We start from the raw sequence: 8,541 nt of genomic DNA on the forward strand, positions 1-8,541 counted from the left end.
GTGTTACATGCTTCTGATGTTTTGGAAATGTTGTTGAGCTGTTATATGCTAGTGCCTTTATGATATGTATTTGGTGTTCCACCTATACGGTAAGCTTGAGTATGTGGTACATACAAGATGGTGAGGGTGTGAGGGAGGTGCAAGCGGTGTTCCTTGTACTACATGTAGGTATAGACGTATTCCTGCATTTCTATGGCCAGTAGAATAATATTGACACACATGGCATGAATATCTGTTGCACTGCATTGAGTTTTGGAACTTATACTGAGTTACTGCTTTTAGAACTTATATTGCACATGTAAGTGAGCTTGGGGTGGAAGATCCTTGAGGACCCCTTGTCTTACTGAGATTTCTGGTTTAGAGATCTCACCCCATGTTTGGGGAATGCTTATTACAGGTTCAGGTAATGCGGGGGTTGAGACCTCTAGTGGCAGGAGGCCAGAGCTTAGCTGGTAGATGTTGCATGTTTATGCTGCTATGTGTGATGCTGGATCATGTTTACTGTCTTATGCTTTTAGCTTCAGTTTATGGATTATTATGTTGAGACTTGGTTGATTATGTCGTTGATTTGGTGAGCATGGGGATTGTCCATGCCACATAGACTTGTTTATGTCTTGTTTTAGTTGGAGTTGTAATAATGTATCAGGATTATTGTCCGGACTACGGGTAGTAGATCCGTGACTTAGATACTCACATTTATATCTATATATGGAGGTATTTCAGTTAGATGTTTATTGCAATTTACATACAGGCGGTATTTTATGAAATTGATTAAGTAATCAACTTGGCTAAGTATAATGACGTCATAATTGAAAAGAAAAAGATTTTCCGTATTTTTAATTAAGCGCAGCTTAATACGATAGTATGATAACATTACCGGGTATACACGGGGTGTTACAGTCGCTGCCACCACTACCATTATCATGCCATTGTCACCGCCACCACCATGTCATCACCATCACCACCATCATTGCCACCATTATCACCACCATCGATGCGGCCATTGATGTCACCACCACCACCTCTACCTCACTGCCACCGCTGCCACCACCACCACCACCACTACCATCACCGCAGCCACTACCGTCACCATCACCGCAGCCACTACCGTCACCATCACCACCATGCCACCATTACCACCACCGCCGCCGCCGCCACCACCGCTACCATGCCATCACCACCACCACTACTGCCACCACCACCATCATGCCATCACCATCACCACGACACCACTACTGGACCACCACCACCACCACCACCACACCATATGAAAAGGAAAGTGATGATCCAAAAAAAATTTATGCTTAATAGGAATATTTTTTATTCTATTATTTGTTGTGTTATCAAACACAATTCTCATTCTCGGAATAAAAATAAAACGTTATCAAACTGATAGCGATTCGGCAAGTGCACCGGTCGTAAAGTAATAAAGAGTACCGGAGTACGAGATCGTTCCCACGAGAATCGGATTTTCAAGCACTAGTTTGCTAATCGCGTTTTAGTTGGACAATCAAGAATTGGATTTAAGAGAACTATAATTGAAGAATTTAAAATTAAAAACAATTAAGAACATGCAATTATGAAAATTCAAAATAAAAAGAATGAATGAGATGATGTTTGATTAAAATTTAAAAAATGTAGTTAAGGTTTCGATTTCCCCCAATATCCTCAATATGTTATGAATTAAAAAGTCAAGAATCTGTTTCTTAATATATTGTCAATCAATTCTATCTGAGTTAATTAGGGCTCAATTCCTTGTTACCCTAAATCTATGTAATCTTGAAAGAACTCTAGTTCCCTGATTATTCCTCAAGAAAACATGCATTAAGATCAAGGATTTCAAGATTGCATAATTACCCTATGTCTATTCCTATTCCTAGATCACAAGGATTATGATAAATTATCAAGTCAAGGTTCATGCACCAACATCCCTCTTGTCATACAATTCCCCAAAATCATTCTGTAAGGAACAAACTCATAGAAAGCATTAAAAACAGATAATTTATTCAATTATAAAAAGAATTACTTGTTGCGTATCCTATCTGAACAAATCTTCTCAGGAATCATCTTGATTTGTTTCCGTTTTAGTTCCATATCCTATCTGAACAAATCTTCTTTAAATCTTCATGGAATCTGTTGCGTATCTTGATCAAATTTTCCTTTGAACCTTCAGCAGCTCTTGGGTGGATTTTTGTTGTTGAATTACTTGTTGTTGTCTGTCTTAGCATGTTTTGGCGTCCAGTAGCACGCCAAAACATGTTGTTCGAAGGGTTTTGGGATGCTTTATGGACGTTTTAGCGTGAATTAGCACGCCAAAACGTGCTCTTCCAGAGGTGAATCCTTGAATTCTTTCCTTCTTGTGACTTCATCTTCACTTGATGTCTTCCTTTGGTTCCAAATTGCCATAATAAGTGTTAAAAACCTTGTAATTCAACATTACGACAACATGTTAGCAAGATATTCAATTACTGTAACTTTTACATCATAAAACCCTAATTTTCATGCAATTCTTAACATATATCAATCATAATTAAGCCTAAAAACATGGTAAACCAAGGGTTTATCACAAACATATTTTTTTCTTAGAAACTATTCCAAGACACAGAAATAGAAAAGAATTGTTTCTTCTCAGAAATAGTGTCTGGGAACAGAATGGTTGTCATGCACACCCTTTACGTACAGCAATGACAAATGTATGGTTGTGATTCTCCACATTTAATGCTTTCATCCTTTGTATGGTTATGATTCCTCGCATTTAATGCTTTCAAGTATATATATGGCAAGTATTTGATTGCTGCACGTACAACAGCTGTAGAAATATAAATCCCATATATATATATATATATATATATATATATATATAAGACCACAATTAATAAAAAATTATGCAATCGAGTTGGAGCAAAGTTTATAATTAGAAAAGGGGTTTAGTGTGTGTCATTTAAAAGGACACAAGTTATGTCCTTTTAGTGACTTACACAAAGTATGACCGATCATACTTTGTATAAATCTAAAAAGTTACTTTTTTCACTTTATACGACAGCGATGTGACTGGGGAGAGAAAAAAAAACAACTTTTCAGGTTTACACAAAGTATGACCGGTCATACTTTGTGTAAATCACTTAAAAGAATACAAGCTTGTGTCCTTTAAAATGATACTTCTTTTTTCCTTAGAAAAGAGGTACTGTGGAAGTAAAATGTATAAATCGCATATATGATTGAACTACCATTGTCCAACTTTACATTTTATGATACACAGCTTTACTGGAGGCTCCATTACGATGTGAGTGTTCTTCTAGAACGCTCCTCTCGGATATGTAGATTGTTTGGCTATTGTTCTCGACATGGTGGTACAATTTGTAAGTGTGTGGATGTTGCGCACTCGATAAGTATATAATAGTACAGTTAATAAAATAATGAGAAAAAGTATACGAGGATTAATATTTAAATTACTAATTCGCCATTTCATTTAAGCTGGATGAATTTGTTCTGATCTGATAGATTGGAATGTCCAACCTAATGGTTGGTATGTTTTTGTTGGATTGTGTGTCCCTCTCTCAAGTATCTATGGGAGAGATATCTTAGAGATCAGCATATCACTGTGCATTATAATAACGACATAGTCAAAGGATGAAGTATGTACACAGTGACAACTAAAAGAGAGAGGGTTTAGAATCTGTATACCTTATTGGTTTAATCCTTTATTTATAGATGGGTTGCCTGGCATGAGTGAATCTGTGGGCCTCTTAGGAATATTGAGGGCCCAAGTCCAACTGCTTAGCTGTCTGAATAGGATCGTCATTAATAAAGGATTCTCTTCCTTACTTGGATGAATTTCCTTTTGTGCTGTCCTTTATTGGACCTTCTAGAATATAGGCCTTTATTAGGTCCATAACAGTTGCCCCCAACCCGGTAGTCTAGTTGTTCGGGCTGCCGGGGTGTAATAGCAGTGGTCACTGCATTTGAAGGACTTGTCTTTGTTTTTCAATAATTTTTCTCTGAATTGGAACCTATCTTGGTCGACTTAATTGGGTCAACGATTGTAGTTATTTTCTTTGACAAAACTTGCCGAGCTTCTTTGCTGGGATCCAGTTATATCCTGGTTCGTATTTTGTACTTTGATTTGGGACTAGCTAAGTGAGTCTAGGCCCATCGCTCAAGTTTGCAATTTTGACTTCTCATTATGTTCAAACTTTCTTGACTGAGGTCCTTATTAGAAGTGGAGGAGTTTTCCCTTTAACCTCTATGTCGGGGGTCTTATTTAGACTTTTCTGAGTTACAATGATTTTTGGTAGAATCCAAGTAATCTTGTTGATTCGTGTTCCATATTTTGTCCTTTCATGTTTCTTTTTATTCTGTGTCGGTCTTCGTGAGTATTCCTCCCTAAACCTTTTTGGCCGAGGTCCAGTTTGGAATCGGCCGATCTTTCTCTAGATCACCTTGATCGAGATCTAATCCTTTCCCTTCTGGGTTTTGTTGCTTTTGTATTTGTCCTTTATGCTTTCTAGCATTTATAATTTGGCTGGCTTCCCTGAATTAGGTTGCCAGGGTCATGTTGGACTGAAATCTTTTGTCCTTATGACTTTAGTTGTAGGGTGTCCCATGTTTGTGATGTCGAGATCATGTTTCCCATAGTGGATTTTTGCCGTGTTTGGATACTCTGGGAATCCATCTAATCCCGGTGGTTGGGGTGATACTTCTCTCTAATGCTTCAACCATATCTATTTTGACATATCTTCTCTCAGCCTTTCCGGCCGAAGTACGAACTCGTACTGGCTGATCTTGCTTTTTGACCTCCTTGCCGAGATCTCAACTTATGAAGGTTGTTTATTTTTCTCGTTTTATTTTGATGGTTGTGTTCCTACACTTGCCCCCAGTCCGGCAATCTGGAAGTCTGGACTGTCGAGTTGTAGTGTTTTTGTACTTTGGTCATATCCAAATCTTTTTTGTTTGAGGACTTCATTTGTTCATTCTGATGGCATGAATTACTCATCCGAGTTCGTGCCAGGAATTATGTCCTGTGTGCCAGGTTGCTTGTCGCGTGATTCAACCTTCTTACCCGAGGTCTAGATTTAAGTAGGTGGTCTTTTATAGACTGCCTTGTTCGTGCTTTTGCACTGCCCAGTTTGGGCTGACTGGGAGGCTAGCCTTCTAGCCTTTTCCCTTAATTCGATTCCTGAAATTGGTCTAGTCCAAAATTTTGGACAAGCAACTGCGTCGGAATACTTGTACTTTGCTTTTTATTGATTTAGGGTCCTATGAGCCCCTTTTAAATCTATAACGATTATTGTTGTGTCTGTTCCTGATTGTTATTTGTTCTGGCAATTTGAATTTTCCCTTTTGTGAATGCATGTTTTTAGTTTGTGGATTCAGATTCTTCCCCTCTAGAATTAGCCCGGTTTCTTTTGATGTGACTCTTCATCTTTGACTAGGCTCATTGTCAATCTTGTATATAGGCATTCGCATAAGTTTTAGGATGGCGTTTTGTGCCTCCTTAATAATTAACCCAGCTTCGTACCTCATGACTTTAAATGTCGTGGTTTCGGATTCGGCTCAGTTTCGTAGCCCGAGATCTTTATTAGCATGGGTTTGACCTTTTGCAAAGGTGTGTCGTACTTTAGGGAGCACGACTTCTTTTATTGCGATTTCCCTTTTTGGATTTGGCTTGCTACTATTGCGACTCCGCAAGTGAAAGTATTAAAGTGTACCGGAGTACGAGATCGTTCTCACGAGGATCAGAATTTTCAAGCACTAGTTCGCTAATTGCATCTTAGTTGGACAATCAAGAATTGAGATGAAGAGAATTGTGTTTTTGAAGAACTTTAAAATTAAAGACAAATAAAAGCATGCAATTAAAAACATTTTAGAATTAGAAAGAATGAATAAAAGATGATGTTGATGAAGAATGTAAAACACGCGTAGTTAAGGTTTCGACTTCCCCCAATCTCCTCAATATGTTATGAATTAAACTATCAAGAACCTTTTCTTAATATATTGCCAATCAATTCTATCTAAGTTAATTAGGCCTCAATTCTTTGTTACCCTAAATCTATATGATCTTGAAAGAACTCTAGTTGCCCGATTATTCTCCAAGAAAACATGCATTAAGATCAAGAATTTCAAGATTACATAATTACCCTATGCCTATTCCTAGATCACAAGGATTATGATAAATTATCAAGTCAGGGTTCATGCACCAACATCCCTATTGTCATACAATTTTCCAAAATCATTCTATAAGGAACAAACTCATAGAAAGCATTAAAGACAGATAATTTGTTCAATTATTAAAAGAACAGGATTCAGAGACAATTTAATTCATAAACATAACAATCAATTGGGTTCCATCTACCCTTAACTACATAAAAACCTACTCTAGCATACTGAATTCAAAAGAAATAATAAAGAAAAGAGAACCCCAAGCCTCCATTGGTGTGATGTTGACTTGGTTCCTCAGTGTTCCAGCGCTCTTCAACAGGATTCCTCCTCTGTGACTTGAATGAATATGATTGGGTGTAATGCTCTGGACTTGTGTATTGGTGTCTTGGTCTGCTCCCAAGCTCTTTATTTATAGCCATTGGAGTTGTATCTTCATTGTATCTCTCAACGAATCCTTATCAGATTTTTAATTGATTCTTCAATTGCTTCCTTTTTGCAATTAATATCTTGTAGATTGGTTGATAGATTTGAGCTTTGAATCTTGTTATAATCCTGCTTCAATCCTCCATGACTTCCTTTAAATCAGTTTTGATTTGTTTCCGTTTTGGTTTCGGATATCGCAATCTGGCAAATCTTCATTAAATCTCAGCAAATCTTTGCTGTTTGGAACGTGGTTGGGCGCTCAAGCGCGCTGTTGGCCGCTTGAGCGTGCCAAATTGCTTAAAATTGTTGTTACTGCCTGCCTGAGTGCGCTCGAGCGTGCTAATGGGCGCTCGAGCGTGCTGTTCGAGTCTGAAATCTTGTCTTCTTGGGCGTTGGAGCGTGCATATGTGCACTTGAGCGTCCTGACTTGCCCAGTTTGGTTGTTTTTCCTGCTTGCACGCGATCAATCGTCCTCTTGTGCGCTTGAGCGCCCTCTTCTGGCCCTTGAATTGCAATATTTTGGCTTCCCTTGATCCTTATTGAGCCGCCGCTTCTTCGTCATGATTTCTTTACCACTTTTTAGCTCCAATCTTTGTGGTTTTACCTTCAAAATGCAAATAATATCAAAGCGTTAGCTCAAATTCCTATTTTCTGACTTTTATGCTGTAAAACCTTGAATTCCATGCAATCTACTACATACTCCTCATATAATTTAGCCTAAAAACATGGTAAACCAAAGGTTTATCAGCTACCTATGTCTTGATTTTGGGAAGGCCTTTCGTGCCTTTTTTAATGATTAATCTGATTTTGTATATCATGACTTCTCTTGTTTTTGACTTTGGTTTCTTTTGCCATAGTCTTCAAGTTTGTAGGAGGGGATTGTGCGTCCATAACAATTAGCCCAATCTTTTTTTGTCGAAGCTTTCTTATTCGACTTAATCAGAGTCATCTTGAATTCGGCGATATTGCCTTCCTTGTCGAGCTCGGCTATCTGGCTTTGACAGGTTGGGAGCCCTGCTTCTTTCATGGTGACTTTTTTATCTAGATATTGGCTTCATTTGCCATTTTTATGTAAGCCTCACATCTTCCATAGTGGCTGAGCCCTGCTTCTTGTGCATTGGCCTTTTACTTTGGGCCCCGTTTCTTTCGCAGTGGCTTTTTTTATATAAGTCTGGCTTCTTTCGTTGTGGAATAAGAGGTCGAAATTCTAAATTGCTTTGTATTCTTTTTTTCCATTTTGTGGGTTGTTGCGACTCGGCAAGTGCACCGGTCGTAAAGTAATAAAGTGTACCGGAGTACGAGATCGTTCCCACGAGGATCGAATTTTCAAGCACTAGTTCGCTAATCGCGTTTTAGTTGGACAATCAAGAATTGGATGAAGAGAATTGTAATTGGAGAAATTGAAAATTAAAATCAAGTAATAACATGCAAATAAAAATTCAGAATTAAAAAGACTATTGAAAAAGATGATGATTGATTACGAATTAAAACAAGCGTAGTTAGGGTTTCGGCTTCCCCCAATCTCCTCGTTATATTATGAATTAAACAGTCAAGAACCTTTTTTTAATATAATGCCAATCAATTCTATCTAAGTTAATTAGCGTTCAATCCCTTGTTACCCTAAATCTATGCGATCTTGAAAGAACTCTAGTTCGCCGATTATTCCCCTTGAAAACATGCATTAAGAACAAGAATTCAAAGATTGCACAATTACCCTATGTCTATCCCTAGATCACAAGGATTGTGATAAATTTATCAAGTCAGGGTTCATGAATCAACATCCCTATTGTCATACAATTCCCCAAAATCATTCTATAAGGAGCAAACTCATAGAAAGTGATGGGACGTAAATTCGTTCCCATCTAAGCCCATTTTGATGGCAAAATACCATTCGTTCCCTCCTCTGATGAGCAACTTCAGCATGAAAATCACTTGTTTTACGCATTTGTGACAAAAACA

This window comes from Gastrolobium bilobum, unplaced genomic scaffold (assembly GCF_033153095.1).
Source record: "Gastrolobium bilobum isolate Gb01-03AN ecotype WA unplaced genomic scaffold, APGP_CSIRO_Gbil_v1 utg58662, whole genome shotgun sequence".
NCBI classification, from domain to species: domain Eukaryota; kingdom Viridiplantae; phylum Streptophyta; class Magnoliopsida; order Fabales; family Fabaceae; genus Gastrolobium; species Gastrolobium bilobum.